Genomic DNA, 25,684 nt, shown 5'->3' with positions numbered 1-25,684 from the left:
TGCCGTCATTTTTTTAGACGGGAACGCCTTCCTTGCATCTCATTAACGCAAGGAAGGCGTTCACGCAAAAAAATGACGCTCTTTACTCATACTTTGGCGCTAGACGCGTCTAACGCCAAAGTATAAATATGGCGTTAGTTTTGCGCCGAATTTGCGTCGAAAAAAACGACGCTAATTCGGCGCAAACGGAGTATAAATATGCCCCTGTGTGTAGTAGGAGCTTTCCCACCTAATCGGGCTGTGTCCACGGAGGGAGTGGGTTCTATGCAAAGTCTGTGCATGGAGTGCAGACTGTGCATAGTAGGGCCTTTCCCACCTATTAGGGCTTGCATGTTGGGAAGGAGTGTGCTCTAAGCACCATGTGCGCACATTGAGTTTAATGGTGCATTGCCCACCTAATGGGACTTGAGTCTCCTGAGGGACTTAGTTTTATGAACAGTATACACACTGAGTAAGGCAAAAATGTTCTTCCTACGTATGGATACATATTGCACTCTAGGCCACTCCATTCAATGCCATGCCACTCTACCCAGCTCCTCTCTATGCCACTCCATTTTACGCTATTCTGCTCGCTGCCACTCCAATCTATGCCACTCTGTTATATGCTATTACACTCCATATCACTCCACTCTACGCCACTACACTCAACACCAATCTTCTGTACACTATCCCACTGTACGTCACTCCAGTCTAACACACTTTACTCTAAGCCACTCCACTCTACACCACTCCACTGTATGCTGTTCCATTTTTTGTCACTCCACTTATCACCAATCTAGTCTACTCCACTGCACATCACTACGCTGTTCCTCAGTCCACTCAACAACATTCCACTTTATGCCATTCAACCCTACCCATGGTACTGTATGCTATTCCACCCTACACCACTCCACTTTACTCCACTTCGCTCTATACCACTCTACTCGACATCCACTCTACATCACTCCACTCTACATCATTCTACTGTATGTCACTCCACTCTATGCCACTCCACTCTCTGCCACACCACTGTACACCACCCTAGTGTGCTTCACTTTATGCCATTCCACTCTACACCACTTCCAAATATGCCACTCCACTCTATGATGCTCTTATATATGCTATTCAACTGAATGCAATTCCACTCTACCCTCCTCAGTTCTACACTATTCCACTGTACTGCACTTCACTAAATCCACTACACTCTACATATAGAAGTGTGTCAATCTGCTATACACCACTCCACTCTACACCTGTCCACTGTACACTATTCCACTCTACGCCATTCCACTGTATGCCACTCCACTGTAAGTTTTGCCACTCTGTGCCATTACACCGTAAGACACTCCACTGTACATCACTTCACTGTATGCTATTCCACTAAATACCATCCCACTCTACGTCACTCTGGTCTACATCACTCCACTATACGCTATTTCCCTATACACCTCTCTACTCTATGTTATTTCACTGTTCACCACTCCACTCTACGACACTCTACTCTACAGTATTGCACTGTACATCACTCCCCACTATGCCACTCCAGTCTATGCCATTTTACTGTCCGCTATTCCAGTCTAAGCCATTACACTCTATGTCACTCTGGTCTACACCACTCTATTGTAAGACACTCCATTCTATGTTACTCCACTCAGTGCTATTTCACTGCACAACACTCCACTCTACACCACAATATTCTACGTTATTGTACTGTATGTCACTCTCCTCTATGCCACTCCACTCTACACCATTCCACTGTACACTATTCTACTCTACATGACTCTACTGTAGCCCACTCCACTCTACCACTCTAGGGCCAGATGTACAAACCGTTTTGCATGGCGCAAACTGCGATTTTCGCAGTTTGCGCCAGTCAAAACGGGCATCGCGATGCACATTCCCATTTTGCGAGTCGGTACCGACTCGCAAAATGGGAATGCGACTCCCAAATAGGAAGGGATGTTCCCTTCCTATTTGCAACTCGCCCCGCGATGCAGAATTGCTTTGTGACTGCGAAAGCGGTCGCAAACCAATTCGCAGTTAGCACCCACGTGAAGTGGGTGCTAACTCATTCGCAAAAGTGAAGGGGCCCCTTCCCCTTTGTGAATGTCGCATATGGCCATACCTCCAACCTCTTATTTTGAAAAAAAATCTGCTTTCTGCCCCCCTTCAGGAAAAATGGGCCTTCCAAACATAGGCTGATCTGCCCCCAAAGGGGGCAGATATGGCCGACAGTAATGTGCACCCATGGGGAGCGACCCTTGCCCAAGGGGCTGCCCCCCCAAACAAAACACACACATACACACACACACCAATCCCTGGTGCCTAAGCGGATTCTGCCCGCCCGGGGACAGCTTGGCCTAAAGGAGATAGGGGAACAGAAATGGCCTAAAATAAATTTGTCCCACCAGGGGAGCGACCCTTGCCTAAGGAGTCACTCCCCTTGCGTGAAATTGGCACAAAAAAAAAAATCCCCAAGGCCTAGTTCTTTCTGTTGCCTTGGGGCCAGATCAGCCTAATAAAAATATGCAGATCTGCCCCTAAGAGGGGCAGAAATGGCCTAAAATAAATTTGCCCCCCAGGGAACTACCCTTGCCTAAGGGGTTGCTCCCCTTGCGTGAAATTGACACAAAAAAATAAAAAATCCCTGGTGTCTAGTGGTTTCTGCCCAGCTTGGAGGCAGATTGGCATAATTAAAATAGGCTAATCTTTCCCCCAAGGTGGGCAGAAATGGCATAAAGACAATTTACCCCCCTAGGGAGTGACCCTTGCCTAAGGGGGTCGCTCCCCACATCTAAAAAATAAAGTAAACAATGAAACTGACAAAAAGAAAATGCCTGGTGTCTAGTGGTTTTGGCCTAATAAAAATAGACTGATCTGCCCCCAAGGGAGGCAGAAATGGCCTAAAGACAATTAGCCCCCTAGGGGAGTGACCCTTGTCTAAGGGGTCGCTCCCCACATATATAAAAAAAAAAATAAACACAAAAAAACATCCCTGGTGTCTGCCCCCCCCCCCCCCGGGGGGCAGATCGGCCTAATTACAATAGGCCGGTCTGCCACCAAGGGGGGCAGAAATGGTTTCAACAAATGTGCCACCCTAGCGGAGCAACCCTTGCCTAATGGATTGCTCCCCTCACGTGAAATTGACCTTAAAAAAAAAAATCCTGGTGTCTAGTGGCCTAGTAAAAATAGGCTGATCTGCCTAAGTATAATTTGCCCCTTAGGGGAGTGACCCTTGCCTAAGGGGTCGCTACCCTCGTCTGAAAAACAAATAAACAAAAAAAAGATCTCTGGCGCCTAGAGGCTTCTGCCCCCCCACCCGGGGGCAGATCGGCCTAATAACAATAGGCCAATCTGCCTCCAACGGGGGCAGAAAAGTCCTTGAAAATAATTGCCCCCCTTGGGAGCGAGCCTTGCCCAAGGGGTCCCTCCCCTTATGCCACTTTTAGAAAGAAAAGTTTAGTGGGCATTTGAGCAGACAGGTCGCTTCACGATCCGGCTGCTGAAATGCTCTGAGAGACTTCAAAGGGAAGAAATTTCCTTTCCTTCCTTTTGAAGCCTCTCAGGCCCCCATCACATGATTGGAAGAGAAATGCAGATGCATTTCTCTTCCGATCTCGCTGGAAGCTGAGCTGAGCTTCCAGCACGATAGAGGCGGCCTCTGACGAGGTCAGCGTGCGATTGCGCGCTGACATCAGACGTCACTTGGGAGGTCGGGAGGGTCAAGGGTGGAAGGGGAAGCGATTCCCCTTCCAGCCCTGCCATGGAGGGATGGAGGGAAGCCCACGGAGGGAGCGCTCCCTCTGAGCTCCGGTGCTGGGACGTAATGGTTACGTCCTCGGCTCAGGAGCCCTGTGCCACGGGACGTAACCATTACATCTCCGGCACAAAACCTGTTAAGTACAGAATCACTTCTGATCACACTGTCACTTGGGGCCAGATGTATGAAAGCATTTTGCATTCGCAAACGGTGCAAATGCCCGTTTGCGAATGCAAAATGCCATTTCAGAATGTATGAAATACATTCTGAATGCAATTTTAAGGAATCGCTAAAATAGAGATTCCTTAAAATTGCGACCCTGTTTAGAGAGTCGCAAATTGCGACTCTCTAAATTAGAAATCTCAAATAAGGATTCCTTATTTGCGATTTCTTAGCACATGTATGAAGCAATTCCTAAATGCGATTTTGGCATTTAGGAATCGCTAATTACCACCAAGTTGAACTTGGTGGTAACCACGTGCAAAATTTAAAAATGCATTTAAAATGCATTTTGAAATTGTACATGTAAAGCACACATGCCCTTTTGGCATGTGTGCACCTTACATGTCCCCAAAAATTATTTTGGGGTGCAGCAGAGGGGGCCTTAGCCCCCCAGCACCCTGGGCTTTTGCATTTTCAAAATTGCGATTTCTGGTTCAGAAATCGCAATTTTGGAAATGCAAAAAATGTGCAGATATGGGCCAACAGGCCCATAGCTGCGAATGGTGCCGGTATCGCAATTTGCGATTCAGTAATAGCATTTGTGATTTTTAAGAAATCGCTATTACCGATTCGCAAATGTGATACATGGCACTTTGCGAGTCGGAAATAGCGATTTCTTAAAAATCGCTATTTCCGAATCGCAAAGGGCTGTGATGATACATCTGGCACTTGGTCCCTTAGGCACCAGATAAAAGGTAGTAGAGCCCTGCTGCCATTTGTGTAAGCAAGGTAGAATAATCAGAAGCATGTATCATCTTGGTTATTGTTCACCCTCCCTAAACAACATAATTTAGCTTTTATTATTCTGAACTTATTTAATGCAGATGTGTTAACTACTAAAATACGTTTTTTTTCAGATTTTAATTCACTAGAACTTGTGTGTGTCTCCACGATATTATCAGACCTACATGCTTTTTACAGGACATCTGCAAGATTGTGAATTTGAACTTTGGTGTAATTCCTGTTTTTCTTCAGATGATGCTTAAGAAGTACAAATCTGTGTCTCTCTTTACTTGTATGTCTCCTTAAAAGCTAATTTATTAGAGTATTTAAAATGAATGAACAGCTGTAATCTCTTCTGTACATTTGTAAATGGGACCCCTTCCCCTTTTTGAATGTCAGTAAAAACATTTTTTTCAGAGCAGGTAGTGGTCCTACGGACCACTACCTGCTCTGAAAAAATGAAACAAAAACGTTTCATTTTTTGTTTTTGAAATGCATCTCGTTTTCCTTTCAGGAAAACAGGCTGCATTAAAAAAAAAAAATGCTTTATTTAAAAGCTGTCACAGACATGGTGATCTGCTGTCTCCAGCAGGCCACCATCCCTGTGAGGGCCGCCATTCCCAAGGGGGTCGCAAATTGCGACCTACCTCTTGAATAATCTTGAGGTGGGCATTTGCAACCCCCTTGCAAATCGCAAATAGTGTCATTGACACTATGCAACATATGAGTTTGTGATTCGTATATTGAGAGTCTTTCTGACTCACAATTTGTGAGTCACAAATTCAAAGGTTGGTACATGTATCCCAAAGTCCCTAGTTCCTTCAACATCCCTAAACATGGATAACAAAGGTTTCTGATTGATGTTTTTTTTTATAAAGAAAGTCTTCCATCAAAGGATCAAAACACGATTACTGAATAATGGCGTGATTGTCTGCCCTGCCTACATTTAGAGCCAGGAACTGGAGGGTTTGTAGAAAATATATCAATGTTGCGTATGTGGTCGTATGTTTAATATGTTTTTGTAGTGGTTAATTTGCTTTTAGATCCGTTGCCTTCATAGTACTCAGTTTTTGTGTGATTCGGCTCCTCCTGTTGTTCTTGAGATAATTACAAATAAATTAGCTGCAGTATTTCAAGGTTTGACTAAGCGTTCTGGCACTCGCTCTCGACCAGTCTGTCATCAGCACCTCATCGACATGCTTGTCATGCTGACAATGCTGACACATCACTGATGCTCAGAGTCCTCAACAACAAGGGCTCCTTCTACAAGAGGGCTGCACTACGGGGAACGAGTGGCCATTGAGACCCAAGGGATTGAAAATGCTACTCTAGCTCCAAAATACACCTCCTTTCTCGTACTGGAAAGAAACGCTGTACAGTGTGATGCCCGTCCTTAAAGTTACGTTTTTAATCAAAATGGCAACAAAACTTGGGTCAGAATGCTAACTATATGTTGACTTGAATCAATGTTTACTTTGGTAAAACAAACTGTACTGTGATTTTGAGTGTGTTGTTGTGTAATGTTTCACCTTTTTAATTCAACAGTAAGTCTTTATAGAGGTAATCACTTTGTTGTTCACTCGTCGCTTATCATATTCACTGCACCGTTTATTTTTACACCTATACAGTTTCTAATTACAACAGCATTTATTTTCACACCAACACCGAGTCCATTTGTAACAGTACTTTATTTTTCACTCCTACTGTACATAGTGTCTAATTGCAACAGTAATTAAATAACTGGTGCGCTCTCCCCAAGTCTGTACAGTTCCTTTTGCCTAGAAAGCAGAGGATCAAAAACATCCTCCAAGGGAACCATTGTTTGTTTTGTGAATATTATGCACCTAGGTTCCCCAGGAATACTGGGTTCCTCCAAAATGTGTTTGACTTCTTAGCTCTAGGCTAGCTTTAGAATTCTAGCAAAGCAGAATATAAACCCTATTACAAGTTTCAAAGATGGCAACATCATTATACCTGTGTAAGAAATGGGGTCTTTGGGTGGCAGTCAGGTCACCCTCTGTCCAAGCAAGGACCCTCACTCTAGTCAGTGTAAAAAATCATCACCCTCAGCTAACCCCTGCTCACACCCTTGGTAGCTTGGCACGAGCAGGCAGGCTTAACTTCAAAGTGCTAGGTGTAAATTATTTGTACCAACACACACAATAACTCAATGAAAACACTTCTAGCAAAATAGAGAAAATTTATCCAAACAAAACAAGACCAAAACAACAAAAATGGACAATACACAAGTCATGTTATCACTAAAAATGCAAGAAGAGCCTTCATGTAATTTTAAACACACACGAACGCTGTTAGCGTGAAAATGTACCTTGGGTGCATCAAAAATAACCCTATGCGGGTGAGTGTGCGTCAAAAAGGGCTTGCGATGCGTTGGTATCACTCACGAGTGAGACCTTGCGTTGTTTATCCTTTCATCGGGTCAGCATGTGTAGTTTCTTCTTTCCGCAGAAGAGCGATCCATCAGTCCGGACAGCACTCTCGTGTCCGGGCAGGCCCTGCATCATTTTTACATGCCCAGCGGTGTTTGTGTCAGAAATCCAGCCGCACAATGATCTGCAAACCACGCAGTGCGGGTTGCGATCTCACCAGCCTCTGGCAGCGATGCTGCACGTTGTTTCTCCAGAGCGGGCATCGATACTTCATGTCGCGTTGCAGGTGAACATCGATTTTCAGCCATGAAGCCGGTGGCGCATCGATTTTCCAGCCGCAGATCGGTGTTGCGTCGATCTTTTCGCTGCACGGCAGTTGGTGCATGGGTCTCTCACTCTTAGGCTGCCAGCTTCCACTTTCAGGGACCCAGGAACTGGATAGGCGCCACTTGGCAGATTAGGAGTCCCTCCAGAGACTCCAGGTGCTGGCAGAGAGAGTCCCTGAGACTTCAAACAACAGGAGGCAAGCTCTAAATCAAGCCCATGGAGAGTTCTTCACAAGATGGAAGGCACACAAAGTTCATTCTTTGTCCCCTAGCACAGGTAGAAGCAGCAACTGCAGGATGGCTCCACAAAGCACAGCCACAGGCAGAGCAGCTCTTCTTCCTCAGCTCTTCAGCTCTTCTCCAGGCAGATGTTCCTCTTTGTTTCCAGAAGTGTTCTAAAGTCTGTGGTTTTGGGTACCCTTCTTATACCCATTTTGTCCTTTGAAGTAGGCCTACTTCAAAGAAAAGGCTCTTTTGATTGTGAAATCCTGCCTTGCCCAGGCCAGGCCCCAGACACACACCAGGGGGTTGGAGACTGCATTGTGTGAAGGCAGGCACAGCCCTTTCAGGTGTGAGTGACCACTCCTCCCCTCCCTCCTAGCAAAGATGGCTGGGGAGGGAGCCAGTTTCTACATGGCAGGCTGATTTTCCCAATTCTATGGCCACTTACTGTACCCTTTGGCATCTCTATGTTCAGATATCTGGGCCCCACTCTGGCTCCTGGTGTGGTGTGACTGCAGCCAACTACAGGTCATTCCTATGTTTGCATTCCTGTACAGTTGTATTGCAGTGTTTAAAGCTTGTGAAACTAATACAATCATTTGCCGCACTCCATACTTGTATTTTTTCAAATGGTGTTTATTTAAGTGTTAATAAGTTGAGGGGGATGTGCAGAGAGCTGGGGTGATGGTAGTGGAAAGTCCAGGATAGAGTCCAGTCTATTTGTATCACATGAGCATTGTCCAAGGGGGCATAGGAAGTGGAGCAATGGCAGTTCATAGTGGACACTGTGACAAAGTGGGACACAAGGGTGACAATCAGGAGAGTCTTATTTCCTGGCGGGGATCTTGGCAATAATCTCTGGCTTCTGCCTGGATCACAAGGAACGTTAGTGTGGTGGTTCTCCTTCTGCAGGGGGAGGGGTGCTGGTGGGCTGTTGGATACTGTGGTGGGGCCTCCTGGCCACTAGCAGCAGCAGAGGTGGAGGGCTGTTCATCAGTGTAGTTGGTGGTAGGTGCCTGGTGGTGTGCTACTGCCTCCTTCATGGTGTTGGCCATGTCTGCCAGCACCCCTGCAATGGTGACCAGTGTGATGTTGTTGTCCTTCAAGTCCTCCCTGATCCCCAGGTACTGTCTCTCCTGCAGCCGCTGGGTCTCCTGCATCTTGTCCAGTATCTGGCCCATCGTCTCCTGGGAATGGTGGCATGCTCCCAGGATCCCTGAAAGTGCCTCCTGGAGAGTCGGTTCCCCGGGCCTGTCCTCCCCCATCGCACAGCAGTCCTCCCAGCTTCCCTGTCATCCTGTGCCTGTGTCCCCTGAACCAGGTGCCCACTGCCACTGACCCCAGGTCCCTGATTGTCCTGTGTTTGTGGGGTGTCCTGGGGTTCCTGTAGTGGTGGACACACTGCTGATTAATGTGTCCTGGGACAGAAGTATTGCCCCACTGGGTGGGTACTGTGCTGGTGTTTCCTGAGGGGGGAGGCTCTGTGGGTGTATGGGACTGTGGCTGGGTAACCAACTGTCTGGAGGTCCCTGATGGGCCAGGTTGGTCATCTAGATCCAGGCGTCCAGAGCTGCTGTCATCACTGTGGGCCTCTTCTGGGGGGGACTGGATGTTTCTGGCACCTCCTCTCAGGCGACGTTGGGTGGGGGGCCTGTGGGGATGTAAACGTAGTGTTATTGTTTCTGTGTGTGACATCTTATGCATGGGTGTGTTGCCCTCCATGGTTGTTATTGTCCTGGCAGCTTAGCCTTGTGTGAGTAGTTATTTGGTGGGCTAGGGGATTGTCTCTAGTGTGCATGCTTTGATGATGGATGTCCATGCAGGTCTGCAATGGGGGTCCGTGCATTGGTGTTACATGCAGGGCTTGGTATTGTGATGGGTGAGTTGTGATGGTGGGGTGTGTGTGAGGTGGTGGAGTGATGCGAGTGAGGGTACGGGTGGGGGTTTCTGATAGAATGCAGGTAGAGGGGTGTCAGTCATAGAGATTTGACTTACCAGAGTCCAGTCCCCCTGCTACTCCTGCCAGTCCCTCAGGATGCATGATTGCCAAGACTTGCTCCTCCCATGTTGTTAGTTGTGGGGCAGGAGGTGGGGGTCCACCGCCAGTCCTCTGTACAGCTATTTGGTGTCTTGCTACCACAGAACGCACCTTGCCCTGTAGGTCATTCCACCTCTTCCTGATGTCATCCCTTGTTCTGGGGTGCTGTCCCACGGCAATGAACTTGTCCACAATTCTCCGCCATAGCTCCATGTTCCTGGCAATGGATGTCTGCTGCACCTGTGATCTGAATAGCTGTGGCTCTACCATGATGATTTCCTCCACCATGACCCTTAGCCTCTCCTCTGAGAACCTGGGGTGTCTTTGTGGTGCCATGGGTGTCGAGTGAGTGGTGTGTGTGAGGGTGTGTGGGGTGATGTGTTGGGGTGTGTGCTGTAAGGTGCATGGATGGTGTATGGGTTATGGTGTTATGTGGCTCTGGGTATGTGGGTGCTCTTGGTCTGTCTCTCTCAGTTGGCAATTGTTTTTAGTCGTGAAGGGTTGTGGGTAATGTGGGTTTGTGTTTTATAGTGGTGTGGTGTGTGTATGTGTGTCAGGTGTGTGTAGTTTGAATTGTCCAACGTAGTGTTGTTTTGAATGTGTGTGTGTATTTTGAGTGTGGCAGCATGTACCTCTAATGGTTTAGCGCCATTGAATGTCTGCTTGGTGATTCGTGGGTCATAATGCTGTGGGCATAGTTCTGTTGGTGTAACGGTGTGGGTTTTGATACCGCCAGTTTATCACTGACCTTTGGGCTGGCGGACTTGTGTGTGTGTCTTTATAGTGACAGATTGCTATGTGTGTGTCATAATATGGGTGGTGGTATTCTGCTGCAGCGGCGGTATGTTGGCGGCAGTCAGCTTGGCAGTAAGTGGGACTTACCGCCAATGTCATAATGAGGGCCCATGTCCATTAGAACCCATAGAGGATGGTTTCATTAAACAGAGGTAACATTTTTTATGCATACTTAAAAAACATTATCTATTTGCTTTGACAATGCTTATTCATGTACAAATATTAGACCTACAACCTATCTGCCTGTGGGGTTTACTAAACATGACTGTAACATTTGACTTTCCCAAGACACATCCTTTCAGCAGAACACAATATTATTAATAATAATGCACAATGTTTATTTCATACCAGGTTGCTAAGCAACCTCTCAGGGACCCTTACAAACCCACACTGTCTGCCTTCACAAAAACTAAAGTCAGAGAGCTTTTGAAAAAGGCCAAAAGGCCCTAGGTCCTTTTGGGATCACTAATTCTTACTGGCAGGAGACTTTTTTATATTTAGTTGTTTATTTATTGAGCACTTCAGAACAGAACATCATTGTAACAACAATAATTAGCCTCATCTCCAGAGGTAAGATACAATCAATCACATGATGTTTATTGGATGCTGCTTCTAGGCAATCAAGAGGTATACCTAGCATAATTCATACATTGTAAAATAGACAAAATTTATTAAGATGTAGGTTACAATGGAAGTGCAAAGCCAAATAAAATATCACAATATATAGCTAGTATCATAATCTCATTCACAGCTGGCACGGGGCTTTGTTGAAGTATGAGAAAAGAGCAGCAAGTACAACTGAAAGGGCTCCCACATATCTTGTGGCTGGCCAGAAAGGGAAGCATAGGATGGTACAGAGTTAGTAGCTACATCTATAGCTACTCTCGGACGGTGGTGACCGTTCCTCGACCCCACGCACATGTTTCTCTACTCTCGGCAATCAGCTATGTCAGAGCAAGAAATTTCTTATGGTCATCAGGCATTTCCATTGGAAGGCATAACAGTGACAATCTGGATGAAAGTAGCAGTGGTATATACAAGATATCAGAAACAGTAGCAAAAACTGCAGTCGAGTAGGCTGAGATTGCGGGACAGTACCAAGAAAGATGCATGAAATCTGCTCCACTCCCGTGCCATCTAGCACATTCTTCGGTGGCAAACACTTTCTACTTGGGTAATTTAGCTGTAGTGTAGAACACCTGGTGAAGGTATAACAATTGTATGAAACGTAATGTACCATGGGGGAGAGAGATTGTGTTAATACAGGTATAGAGGGCCACTCCTTGTCTGAGAAAGGTTTGTCTAAGTCAAGTTTCCACTGAGCCTTGGCCAGCCGAGGACCGAAAGACAGCTCAGGTTGGGCAGATGAATGAAGAGGAGAGATGAGGTGCAGTAAACACAGTACTGTCAAAAGAAGGGTGAATCTGACATATTCTACTTGAGCTGCTGGGAACCCTAAATAGGATTCTCAGAGCTTCACTTGAATACGATAGAAGGTGAAAAAAAACAAGCCAGTCAAATGGCTCACCTATACTGGAGGCTAGTGATTCAAAAACATGTTCATCAAGAAATATATCACATCCCATGGCCTAACTCTTTGATGGGCCACCTTTTTACTGTAAAATACCAAGCAATGGGGAGTGAACAGAGTTGTTTTGGGAGGATAGGACCCAATGACCAAGCTTAGCTTGTAAACATGCCAAAGAGTGTGTCAATTTCTATTGGGAACTGCTGGGGTGTCTGCCCAAGCAAAGCCAGTAGTGGGGTTGAATGCATTTGGTCATGTTCAGGCGCAAGATGTGTCAAAAAGAGTGGCAGTCAAAGCTAATAATGAGCTAAAGAAGCCTGAGCACAGAGATATTAAACTCAAAATTAGATGCTATGAGGCCACCCCAGTCATAAGGTAAAGTCCAGGTTTCCCAGCTAAGGGGAGGTTGGCCACATGCCCAGGTGAGGCACACATTGAGAGTCCTCAAGGCATAAAAAAATGATGGAGTGGAGGAATGGGTAAATTCAAGAAGAGATAAAGAAGAGGAGGGAGAGCAACCATTTTCATCAGGGTGATCCCCCATTAGAGAAAGGAGAGGTTTGATCCATCCCCATATGTGGTCCTCCAACTTTGATAACACAACACCATAAATTTCAAGGATAACGTCTGGCTTGCTAGTACTAACATACATTCCCTAATCTTTTAAAGAGTGAGTAACTCAACAGAGGAGCAGTGAAAATGGGATAAATAATAGTGGCAAGGCTAGGGGGAAAATGAAGTATTTAGACCAGTTGATTGATGTACCTGACACCACTCTAACGAGTGAGACTTTTCAGGTAACTGGGTGTAGGTTGACTTCCATGATCACTTAGATATAAAGTGATGTTATCCGCATAGAGCAATATGACAATATTTCATGGGGAGAACGATAGACCTCTGTGACTGTGGAGCTGGCAAACAGCTGAAGCATGCAGCTCAGTCACCAATACATATAGCAACGGTGAAGGAGTAAACCTTGTCAGGTACCCTGCCAATGGTAAATGGTCCCATAACAATCTGTTAATCTGGAGCAACAACAAGGGGTCCATATAAAGGAGTTGTATCTGATGCAAGAAAGGGTCAGATATCCTGTGGCAATGCAAAAGTGCAATTAAATATGGTCATTCAAGAGAATCAAAGCTTTAGTGGCATTGAGGAAAACGGGCACTGCTTCTTCATCAGGGCATAGCTGATGCAGCAAGGCAAACAGGGTCTGAAGATTTTGGGAGATGGAGCAGTTGGAAATAAAACCAGACTGATCAGGCAAGATAAGATTTGGGAGCAAAAGAGATAGCCTGTTTGCTAACACTTTCCAAAGGGTTTTGCATCAGTCCTTATTAGTGAATGGGGGTGATAGGAGTCAGGGCACTCAGGGAGCCTGTGAGGCTTTAAGAGCATGATGAAGATGCTCTCATATAAAGAGGGTAGCAGTACACCTATGTGTGGGACTTAATCATAAAACTGCAATAGGCAGGGGCAGGAAGGGGTGAGAAAGAGTTCAGAAGAGAGGTCATCACTCCCTGGGAATCTACAGGTGGGGAGTCGCCCTGTTGCTGTAGCCATTCCCTCCAGGGTGATGGACTCTGCCAGGAATGCTCCACGAAGACCCTGTAACCAAGCCAGGCTAAAGCATTCAAGATAGCTAGTGTAGTCTGCTGCATCACTGGAATGCTGGAGGAAGCATAACTCTGTATAATAGTCTGCAAACTTGTGCATGATGTCGAGATGGGGCCACTCACCTGAAAAGCAGGATATCTGCAGGGGCGATGGTATGCCCCGACCTCCTGGAACACCTCTCGGAACTTCCTGGTGAACACAGAAACCCCGGCAGGTGTCCCAAAAGGAAAAGGGAAGTAGAAGAGAAAGAGATAAAACACTGCCACATCTTGTCGGTCCAGCCAGGCACCCTGTATCTTTGGGGGGCAGGTCATTGTTGACAGAGTGATAGTAGAGTTAGTGCACTCAACTTCCTTGAAACTGAATCTCTCTTTCTGATATGGGCACGGGAGCCATAGAAGAACACCGCGATGCTCCAGCACTTTTCTTGGATAATAATAACTGTTGGCACACTTACTCACACCGCATTACCAAAACCCCAAACTGAGTACCATAACAATAAGTACTGTGACACTAGGGCTGGCTTCTCAGAGATTCACTGTTGCACACTACAATTAGAACTGTGGTTCCAATTATTATGCACAAGAAAGACAAATAAGGGCATTAATTATATCACATATAACTTTCCTGCATGCATAGGGTTAAACTAAAAGGAACAAAAACAATCCAAGAAATACAAATGTCCACTCTGGGTTTAAACAATTAGGGTGGCACAGTTTGGTTTGGTTTCACTGTGTGTGTAAAAAACCCTTCAAAAGCAAAATCCTCAAACCTGAAACACAGGCATGAATGAAAAAATTTAAATCCAAGAGTTATGCTGTTAGAGAAAGAAAAGTCATGTAAATGCTGTTTTAAAATTGCACTGTCACTTTTGTAGTACTTGAGCTCAAGCAGATTTCCTGAAGCACATTTAGGCAAGTAACTACAATAATAATGTAGAATGTTCAGAAATGCATTTGTGTCTTCAAGATAAGCACTCTGCCAAAATATGAGGTCTGAAATACACCAGCTGTTCAAACTCCCTGAAGAATACTATTCACTTAGCTGCAGTCTTTTCCAGAGTGCTGAAGGAATGCCTGGTGTCAGCTGGTACAGGAACGAATAAAAGAATTGCCTCAAAAGTCCTGAATACGAGGATGACAGCAGGGGCTGGACTGCCAAATCAGATGCTGAGATCAGGAAGCAAAACAAAGCCAAGCAGGGAGGCATGCTTCACTCTGCTATTTATAGCCAATCAGGAAAGCAACTGAGTATCCACATGTGGATGAGTCACCACACCCAATTAGAAGCACATATCTACACCACACCCAATTAGAAGCACATGTCTACACCTGCTCACATAAGCAAACAAGCATTGGCAAAACAGGCATTGATAAAACCAATTGTGTAACAGAACACATTACGTTTACTTGGAAACATGAAGAGACCAAGAAGAGAGATATGATTTAACCCTAATCCCTGGGGATGTTGACATATAATGCAGGAGGCACCTTGGGGATTCCTGACACATGATACCTCAGCATCATAATCAGTTGTGCCATCATCATGAGCCCGGTGGATAACTACCAAGGGTTCTTGCCCATGTTTCAGTATTTGTGCTAGAGTTTGACCAGGCGGTCACCCACGTCATGACATGTGCAATAATATATGTATGTGAATGCAGGCACTCACTGTCTGCAAGGGCCGAGTATTCAGTTACCACCGCCCAGAGTTCTGCCAACAAGCATGTCTACAAGTGGCTTTCAAGTCAACTTGTAATTTATGAAGGCAGGTCTCCAACAGTTCAAGCTGCCACGCAGATCCCTCACGATCGAAAACTGCTTTGAGATGCACATCCTTCAAAGGTATACTTTAAACATTTCCCAGACCGTGCCCACAGATTCCATTGAGCCCTCCTTAATCTTAAAGAAATCAACATATGTCACGCTGGATGTCAGATCAGAAAAATAGGTCTAAGCCTTGGGGGAGAGAGTCCACGTAAAGGCAATGTGCGGAGTGGCTGAGGCAAGGGTAGAAGGATTAGAAAATGTCAGGGATAAATGTTCTGTCCTGCCAACCCATATATATATATATATATATATATATATATATATATATATATACAGTATATATATATATGCAGCATACCAGGCAGTAATTGAGCCTGGTCCAGGATCCTTGTACTGTAGAAATGTGTGTGCCCGCACAAAGATCAGGGTCGCAAGTACTGCAGAAGTCTAGCACACAATGGACACTCATGGCATTGCAAAAAGCACTGGCTGCAGTTCGGTGAGGGCAGGTTACAGGGTTGGAGCAGTCTATGGGGGTCATTACGAGTTTGGTGGTGTCAGGATTGCCATGTTGGCGGCGGCAGTCGGTCTGGTGGTGAAGAGCACCATATTATGACCATGGCAGTGTTCCTAACAGAACAAAGCCAAACTACTGCCAGAACCACCAGTGCGGTCAGGCCTCCACGGAGGTAGGCACCTTCAGACCAGCAAGGACCATGTTTCCACTGGATATATTAGAAGGCTGCACACGGCCAAGGTTTCCACCGCAGTTGCACCCCCACCAAAACCCTGGCGGAAACCAACAGACTAAAAGGAGAAACTCACTTTCAGGAAGCCATACCCTTTGGCGCCACCATGGAACCTGAACGCAAAGCCCTCCCACTGCACCTGCTTGCACAACAACTCCGGAACCAGTGTCAAAGACAACAACCATAAGTACACACAATTAGCACACACTAGATGGAAAGGCATTAGTACACAAAATACGCACCCGGGACAGCCTGCAATGGCCACACATGCACTACACACCCATACGAACTCAAACACACCTACATACACACACACATATCACACATACACCCAAACTACACATACCATGGCCAACACACATATCCCATTCACACACCAGCCTGCACACACACATCACCGCAACTGTCCAACACAATCATACATAACACCACCAAGTCACACAAAGACATCACAACCACAAAAATGCTTCACCAAGCAATCATTCTGCACACCTACACATGACAATACATACTGACAAGAACACGTAACAACACCACACAAACAATCAACACTAACACACTGCCATAGAACATTCCAAATGTCACACCACGGCCACACAACACACACCACGTATGATAGAGCCATCACCACACACACAGACGCATACACAACAACCAACAAGGGTACAGAACACCACCATAACACATCGTAACACAAACTATACACAATTTAGCTACACACATGCATGTACCAAACAGAAGCATATCTTACACACAATACACAGCAATGACAGGAGGACCAATGGCAGGACCACATACACATGCAGCCCTGGCACAACAGCTAGCACAACCAACACATACACACACACAAACCAAAGCCCACAAACACTAAACAGCCATGTAGAATCAACACCAGGTTTGCCCAGATGTATTAGGAAGGTGAAATGAAATCAAATTAATTAACTATTTACAATTATAAGGCCATTGGCCAGTCCAATATTCCTCCTGCCAAAGGCACACATGGCACTTCACTGTGCCCCTACTTGACTCCTGACTGCAAAATGACCTCCACAGGGTGGGGGCATCAAGAGGGCTTTGAGGGGGGTTGAGGAGGGTTGAGGGTGGTCTAGGCTTGGGAGGGGGCACTTGGCATTGGGAGGGTCCAGACTTCTTTGAAGGGGCGGGGGCATGGACACTACCAGGGGGGCAGGGTAGGACTTAGAGGTGAAAGGGCTGGACTTGGGAAGGGACACAGAGCATTTGGGGTTTTCACAGGGTGGGAGAGGGGTAGGGTACTGGGAAATGTTTCTTAGATTCACGGGAGCGGTCATGGCAAAAGGATTTGGGAATGAAGGGAGAGGGACTGGTTGTGAGATGTGTCTTGGTGGATGTCTTGGGTGCCGGTGTGTGCATGGAAGGCTTTTGGGTGCTGGGTGTCTGTTGGGTGGGTGAGTGCATGCATTTAGGTGTCTTGGGAAGAGGGAGGGAGGAGGTGCAGGGAGATGCTATGGTGGGTGGGTGACCGTGTGATGGGGTGGTGTCTGCAGGTATGGTACATATGCTGCATATGGGGGTGTCGGTGGCTGTGGTGGGTGCCGATGTGGTGAGTGGGATGGATGTCTGCGGGTCTGATATTGTGCTGAGTGTGGGTAAGGTGGGACTTATTGGTTGGATCCGTCAATGATGGTGTGGTGGCTGAAGGAATGCCTGATGTAGTGTCTGTGAAGGAGGGGGTGGTGGGGGAGTTAGTGCAGGGAGTGGATGTTGTCTTGTCTGCAGGTGTGTGTTGCTTGTGTGCATGCCGGTGGTGGGTCTTGTGGTGCTTGTGTTTGTCTGAGCTACCCTTGTCTGTTGAGGTGGATGCATGCATTTGTGTACTTCTGCTTTGGATGGGTATGGGGCGAGGGGTTTGGGATTGGGTAGAGGTCGTTGGAGGAGGACGGAAGGCAAAGGGACACTAGCTACCATCAGAGTGGAGGCCAGAGCCTGAAAGGATCTCTGTAGGCCAGCAATGGCACTGTGAATGCCCTCAAGGAACGCATTGCTCTGTTGGACTTGAGCTGCCAGTACCAGGATCGCACTCACAATGGTTGACTGACCCACAGAGATGGAACTCAGAAGGTCAATATCCTCCTCCCTGAGAGCAGCAGGGTTGCCTGGGACAGGTTCAGAGGTGCCTGCGGCGAAGGAGATGTCCACCCTCCTGGGTGAGCAGGCACAGGCAACTGGGTGGGGAGCATCTGGAAGGGCGGTGGTAGTAAGGTGGGTAGTGGACAAAGATGGTGCTGGAGTGGTCCCAGATGGGTCTGCCAGGGAGTGTCCACTGGAGGAGGATTCCCAAGAAGAGGTGGTAGATCCAGTCTCCTCCATGGCACTCCCCTTACCCTCTGTCCCACTGGGTCCTTCCCTCTCACTGGTGTCAGCTTCCTGGGTCCCATGGGTAGCGTCCCCACTTGCCTGTGCCCCTTCACCAGACGATGCTGAGGAACACCAAAAAGAGAGAGAGAGGAGGGGGAGAGAGACAGATAGGGTTTAAAAGGGACAATATATACCTCCCATAGACACGGCAAAACATGTTAAATTGTGACATTACATATCATAGCTAGGCAATGGCAATTGCCATTACACTTCATCTATATCATGTCTTTACATTTCACTTCTACCTACACCTGTATGCCATCTTTCACACCTGTATCAATACCTAAGTAGGACAGCACTACTGGAATCAACCCCATGATGCCACCCAAAGCCCTTTTAGCTGGCACAGCATGGGCTGAATGCACTATCAATTGAATGTCTGGAGACACATTTTACATCTCCATACCCCATTTCATCCATAAGATGTGCAGCTGACAGAACAGAACACATCGGGCCTCTTCAATTACAAAACCTGAAAAGTCCATGTCTTCTGTGACATGTCAATCACAGTGAAGACAGCTCCACTCACAGACCACAGTGTACCTACCTGTCATACTACATGGCTGGCCACTCAGTACAGTGATGCCATAATGGAGAACAACTCTGAGTTAGCCAAAATAGTCAAACACAGTTCACATCTGATGGGTACTGTGTGAATCTGTGGTATAGTCATGTGATCAGTCAGACACTATTGCAGGGCCAGTGCACCTGACACCCAACACATATAACACTACTCAGCATACTCATAAGTGCACCAGCAATGGTCCATGTACCACATAAAACACATCCATACACATCCACTGAGTGCAGTTTCACTACAGAACAACCACTGGAACACGCATGTAACATCATGGACCAGTTCCAATGTCACCAAACATGCAGGTACACCAGTTGGACTACGCACCATGACAACTCCAGTTTCACACACACCATTCCACATAATGCAAAACCTGTCAAAGAGGCCAGACAACACACATCTCAGAGGGCAAAGTGTAGCATTCATTAGGCACACATGGACAAACACCACTGGCTGTACACCATGTACACACCCCACTACCACATAAGGCAGACTGAGGAGTCTGAATCCAAATTGTGAATCACATCAACATGCCATATGTCATGATAACCCAAACCACTCGTTATCTGTCTACCTATTGGCTTTGTCAAGCTGTAATAGTCACAGGCCATCAGATTTGCCCCCAGATTTCTATCTTGACATGATGCAGGCAGTAACTCAGCATTGCAGCATTGGAATTGCTAGGGCTTTGTCATAAATGCCATGTACACACCATGGTGACAAATTAGGGATCACCCAGGGCACTTGCCACTTCTAGTACTATCCCCTAGGTTTGAGGGCAACATTCCTCCATGAATGCATGATCAGTGCAATCAGGTGCACATATATATTCTACATATTGCAGTATCACAGTTTGGCTACCTACACATTCAACAGATCACTCATACATGCCCATTCAGCTATTAGGCCTTTAACCCTGTCCCATGAGGACCATTTCTGTGACCAGTACATGATGTTCATAGTCCCAGTGATAAAAGGAGCATCACACAGTAGCATTTATAGGTTGGCAGCACCGAAGGGAATGGCCTGATACCTCAGAGCCACTAATGCAGATGGATGGAACTGGTCATACACAATGCTTAGAGTGATCGAAACACTCACATCCAATGCATGGCCAGGATGGAGTCAGACATGTGCCTAAGTCCTCACTGCATATCCACATTACAGACATTGAGAAGAATGTAAATGTGAGATGCATATCCATTGATAGTCCAGTATGGCAACACATATACTAATGATACTCTGCAAGGTTGCCAAATACTCATTGCCACTTGACAATGGCCATGTACTATAAATGACAATGTCAAATTGCCTGCAGTGAGGCACCCAATCCCATTTAAGGGCAGCCAAGTTACAGGATACAGTCAGTACTCACCCTCTTGTGACTGCTGTGCTGCCCTCAGATGCCCATCCACCTCAGGGTAGGCCTCTGGCAAAATGTGGGCCATTAGGGGGGTCACGGTCCAATGGGCAGCCCTCCTTATTGGGAGGACATCCCCAGCTGGGCCTCCATGGTCTTCCGGACCCAGCATCTCAGGTCCTTCCACTGCTTACAATGGGCGCTCTGACGGGCATGGACCCCCATGTTCCACATTTGCTTGGTGACGGCTCACCAGATTCCTTGTTTCTGATGGGTGTTTACCTGCATAGGTGACACACACAGAAGGAGAAAGTCATGTAGACTGGCACCATACCAACAACAGTGGACTATAAACAATAGACTCACGAAATACCCACACATACTCATCGTCACGGTTTACACACCTTAACTCCATTTACCCTGCATGCATGTACTCCCAGACACATGACTGTGGCATTGGGCTCACCTGTTCCTCTAGTCCCCCATACAGCTGTCCATACAGGGGTAGGACCTCTTCTACCAGCTTCTCAAGCTCTTCTTGGGTGAAGGCTGGGGTCCTGTCACCTGCAGGACGTGGCATGACGCCTCCAGAGACAGTACACAGCAGCTCACGTCATGGAGGTCTTGCTTGCAAGAGTGTCAGTAGTCAAGTGAGCAAGGCTGCAGAAAATGGCAGTCACGGCCGCCACGTACAGGACTGTCACCAGCGTCGATCGCCATTGACCCCAGTCACCCATAGGCAGCAATGTTAACAAATGAGAAGTTGCACAGCAGTTGCGACCGTCTACCGCCATCACAACATACCCAGCAGACTTAGGTCACTTCCAACTGTCCTGTGCAGCAGGAAAGGCAGATGCCATTTTATGCACATATCATGCCTTGCTGCACCAATGTAAGTGTGCCATATATGTTTTTTTGACCAAAATGCAGAGCAGGCCTCTGTTGTGGCATCATGATTTTGCTGATACATGTGACATGCATGCATGACACAGTGATGTCATATGGCCGGTTGTCACATGATGTGCATTTCCAGATGCTTGGAGCCTCATAGGCGGTTCAACCACATAGGTATATAGAATGACTACATGCATGCTCAGTGCAGGATAGCTCAGTGTACCAGATATGAGACATTACACAAGTGATGTGTGTCACAAACTATTGATCAGGGCCAGCAATGTGCAGCAAGGATGGTCCCATGCCGCACAGCATGCCCAATATGGTGTGTGTCAGCAGTATGAGGCATGTCTACAGTGTTATATGTGTGCGATGAGGACATGTTCAACAGACGTGTGGAGTTCTCACATTGTACATTCTCTCCTCTCTATCCTAAATGGCCTTTCGGGAGGAGATTGAGACATGCACCAGTGTATCGCCGACTAGTCGACCGTGCAACCCTGGAGGAGAGGCATATCATCTAGACCTATCGTCCGAATTGTCACAGCATCATGGATCTTTGTACTCAATTGGAGTCAGAACTCTTGCCTGCCATACGTAATCCTTATGCCATCCCTCTCACAGTACAAGTCCTAACAGTATTACACTTTCTTGCCACAAGCTCTTTTCAGAATATAGTGGGCTTGGCAGCAGGGATGTCACAGCCCATGTTCAGTCTTGTTTTGAAGGATGCACTGTGTGCTTTCCTGAAACACCTAGACAGCTACATTAGGTTCCCCAACATGTGAATTTTGTCTATGTGAAGGCAGACTTTTATGAGATGGGACACATCCCTCTTATGATAGGGTCATAGATGGCATCCATGTAGCGTTGGTCCCTCCCAGTCATCTACATATTGCTTGAGGCATTCGTGTGGTGACATCTGTTGTGCCCTGTTTAGTTGACAATCCACACTGAGCACCTCAACCATGAACTGCATATGTGGTTTGGCTGCCATCATGCCTACTGTCCCAATGGTAGTGTCTGTCATGGTCTTTTTGCAGGTTGGATCAGTGGATATGCTCTGGTGTGTGCCTGGACTAGTGACTACCTTACACCTGCCCTGGGACATCTCTGTTGTTCTGTGTCTTCTGCAGAGGATGTCTCCCTCTGCTGTCCATTACTCTGGTTGCTGGTTTAGGGGGCCATACCCACATTACATATTGGTGACAACACTTTTGTAATGGTACAAATAAAGACACATATGCATTTGCTGTGATCTACAGTGTTTATTGTGCATTAATTGTCACACAGGGGGTGGGTGGTGTCACGGTGGTTGAAAACGTCAGAGTAGGTGGCACAGCTGTAGGTAGCACATGTTCATTACTCAAGGGCCATGGGAAAATGGAGAAAGGTCATTGAACAGTCAACAGGGTGTCTCAGTGGCACACAAGGGAGAAATTATCAGGAGATGGTCACTTCAAGGCAGTGAGTTTTGTCTTGGCATCTGCTGTAGCCAGATGTCTGAATGGACGTACAAGTTTGTGGGGGGTTTCTTCAGCTACAGAGGGAAAGGTGCCTGTGGACCGAGGTCCCTTGGCAGGGCCTCCCTTCCACTAGCTGCCAGACATGTTGAGCATTCAGATGTGATGTAAGTAGTGGAAGGGGCCTGCTGGTGGGTCGAGGAAGCAGACAGGGTGATGTTTATGTTCTTGAGAACCCCTGCCCCGTCCTCTGGCCCACAGGTTCCCTCTCATGCCCCGTGCCGCCATGTGCCTCTGCCCCTGGCAGGGTGTGCCCACTCCCAGTGCCAGCAGGACCTTCATTGTCTTGGGTGTGAGGGGTCGACTCAGGTCCCTGCACTGTGGTGCACACCATTGATTGAACAGCCCTGGGACACAGGTTTGTGGCGAAGGGTTGGTTGTGATGTTGGTGGCACAGGGTAGGGGGGTTGATGTGGGTAGGGTGAGGCTGGGTCAGGGTTCCCAGATGGGCTAGGTAGGTCATCACTGTCCAAATATCCAGTGGCATTATCCTCAATGGGACCTTCATCCCGAGGAGGGCTGGCAGTCTCTGGTATCCTGTCCATGGTGGCACTAGCAGGGGTTCCTGTGGATGGAGTGGAAAGGGTTAAATGGTGGAGATGTGAATAGTTGTGTCTTTGTGTAATGCATGCATTGGCTTGATTTAATTCCCAGCAATGGCAATGACTTGTGCAGCACTACTACCACAGTTTGCGGATGTTGGATTGTGACATATGCACCATGCTCCATGCTCCATAGGGGTTGTTGTTGGTCAGGCTTGGTAACTGTAGGTGGGTGGGTGTCTTCTGTGCGATGGCTCACATGACAGGTGTGCCCTGTTAGCAAGTGGAAATTCTGGCTTGCTAGTTGTGAGTGGGCATGGTTGTGTATTGCAGCATGGTGTCCAAGAGGGAGGGGGTATTTATGTGTACGGAAGATTGCTTGTCCTGTTTGTGCATGTTGTGCATGGTGTATCCCTTCTTACCTACATACCCATGTTCAGTCCAGTTCTGGGTTGTTGATCTGGATTAGTGGCCATTAGGTTTGGTGACAGTGATGTGTCTGTGTTTGGCATAGTTTGGCATTCTGTTATGCCATTGCATTGCTGTCATTGCCAAGTAGCGGTCCTCAGTTGAAGCATCTAGTTGGTGTAGCTGGTGCAATAGTCATACAGTGGTGAGTCAGTAACTAAGTTAGGATACACAGCTGCTGGCATGAGGTCACGTTCAGCCCGTTTGTATGATGGATAGTGATGGCTGTTTCAAGCGAGGGAGTGGAGTTCCCACATTGTGCAGCCATCGTGGTTGGCTGGAGACCACCTCCCCACATTCTGGAGACTTACGTTGAAAGCTTTTGTCTGGCAGGGGGGCTTATACGGGCCTACCATAGTTCAAGGCGCCTCCCTCCCAAGTATCAAATAACATACATGGTAGTATTTTGTCCCCTGGAAGCACTGCTGTGGAATATGCAATACTTGTTAGAAGGCCCACAAGGCCTCATGAAGCACTCATTTTTCTTTCCAAGTGCCATCGTTTTTTACAAACATTTTGATGCTGAGATTCTTAAGACAGGTTAATCTTTATTTTTGTTTAATTTGGAGTTACACGTGTCATGCTGAACCTGAGTTACCTGAGAGATGTATGTGAGAGACTTCAAATATGCCTTTGGGGTACCCAGTAATAGTTATGAAATTGGAATTCCCCCTGGCTTCAGCAGCAACCATTGCAGCACTGACACAACCACACATGAGCTGCTACTTCTTGCATGATCCTTCCTGCTTCATTTGACTTATCGTCACAGGTTTTTGGGCTTGTGCTCCATGTGCGGGATCCAACTACCAGCACCACTATTAGGTGCCTCCTGATCAACAGAATCAGTTGATCATCTTTTTCTGTCCTTCCTGCACAAATGGGCTCTCCAAGTGCATACACAGTCCTCGTGCAGTGCACACTTATTAAAAACATTTGCACACAAAATTTAGCCTATTCCCTCAAGGCAGATGCAACTTTAATAGCAGGGTTAGGATCCAAGGCCCTTGTACAGCTCCTTAATAGCTCAGCAACTGGGCAACTCCACGAGGCAGACTTGACCTTAGGAGGATGCAATTCAGCTATCCTCTCTCTCTACCAGGCAGTTAACCCTTACTGCAGGCAGCCTACAGCTCTCCCAGGATGGGCTGACTAATTTCGGGCTGTAGCAGTCAAGTAATTCTACCCATCTACTAAATGGGCACTGTCACTGTTCTATATGAATACTTTCATTCTGCCTTACAATTTGTCTTCCATGTTTATACAGTTTGCTGACTGGAATAATGATTAAACTTATCCAAATATGTGACCAGATTTAAGCAGTTCACCATTTATGTTCCCTTCCAGACAGTTTAAATCAACGTCTTTGTCTTTTAGAGTCAACAGGAAGGGTGAGTCTTGGAGTCCAATTTCAGAGACAAAAAAAAGGAACAAAAGAGTATTAAACCCTTCTCTCATCTAACCCTCAACAGATGGGATAATGCATATGTGGGAGGAACTGAGCACAAGGAAAGCCAGGGTTGTACATATTCTTCAAAGGGATATCTGACTTCCTTGTTCCTTTTTTAGAAGACTGGATCACTTCAAAGGTCATGAGAGCGGTTCCTACAATCTATATCTCTGTGTGTAATTCTCTCCATTCTCGATCATGTGTACCATGCACACATAGAGGATGCAAAATTCAGTCCAGTCTCAATACAGTAATTAGCTACAGAAACACTCCAATCATTATTCACATAGCCAACATGTAGGGAGGCCATGTTCTCTCTGGTACTTCCCCTTCCATTAAAAGTCCTTTAACCCAGCTG

This window comes from Pleurodeles waltl, chromosome 5, assembly GCF_031143425.1.
Source record: "Pleurodeles waltl isolate 20211129_DDA chromosome 5, aPleWal1.hap1.20221129, whole genome shotgun sequence".
Lineage (NCBI taxonomy): Eukaryota > Metazoa > Chordata > Amphibia > Caudata > Salamandridae > Pleurodeles > Pleurodeles waltl.
Note: the sequence above shows the minus strand (reverse complement) of the source record.